Here is a 970-nt window from a genome sequence, read left to right as displayed (position 1 = left end):
AAGAAGATCTCAGAAGATGGAAAGATCTCCCATGCTCATGGATTGGCAGGATTAATATAGTAAAGATGGCCATCTTGCTGAAAGCTATCTACAGATTCAATGCAATCCACATCAAATTTCCAACTCTTCACAGAGTTAGAAAGGGTGATTTCCAGATTCATCTGGAATAACCAAAAACCCAGGAGAGCAAAAAATATTCTCAACAATGAAAGAACTTCTGGTGGAATAACCATCCTTGACCTCAAGCTGTACCACAGATCAATTGTGTTAAAAACTGCATGGTATTGGTACACTGACAGACAGGTAGATCAATGGAATAGAATTGAAGACCCCAAAATGAACCCACACACCTATGGTCACTTGATCTTTGACAAAGGAGCTAAAATCATCCAATGGAAAAAAGGCAGCACTTTCAACAAATGGTGCTGGCTAAACTGGTGGATAGTATGTAGAAGAACACAAATTGTTTGATTCTTATCTCCTTACAAAGCTCAAGTCTAAGTGGATCAAGGAATTCCACATAAAACCTGAGACACTGAAACTTATATAAGGGAAAGTGTGGAAGAGCCTCAAAGATATGGGCACTGGGGAAAATTTTCTGAACAGAATATCAGTGGCTTGTGCTGTGAAATCAAGATTTGACAAAAGGGACCTCATAAAATTGCAAAGCTTCTGTAAGGCAAAGGACACTGTCCATAAGACAAAAAGGCAACCAATAAATTGGAAAAAGATCTTTATCAATCCTACATCTGATAGAGGGATAATTTCCAATATATACAAAGGACTCAAGAAATTAGACCCCAGAAAACCAAATAAACCTATTAAAAATGGGGTACAGAGCTAAACAAAGAATTCTCAACTGAAGAATACCAAATGGCTGAGAAGCACCTAAAAAATGTTCAACACCCTTAATCATGAGGGAAATGCAAATCAAAATAGTCCTGAGATTCCACCTTACACCAGTCAGAAT

The sequence above is a fragment of the Mus pahari genome, unplaced genomic scaffold (assembly GCF_900095145.1).
Source record: "Mus pahari unplaced genomic scaffold, PAHARI_EIJ_v1.1 scaffold_13095_1, whole genome shotgun sequence".
NCBI classification, from domain to species: domain Eukaryota; kingdom Metazoa; phylum Chordata; class Mammalia; order Rodentia; family Muridae; genus Mus; species Mus pahari.
Note: the sequence above shows the minus strand (reverse complement) of the source record.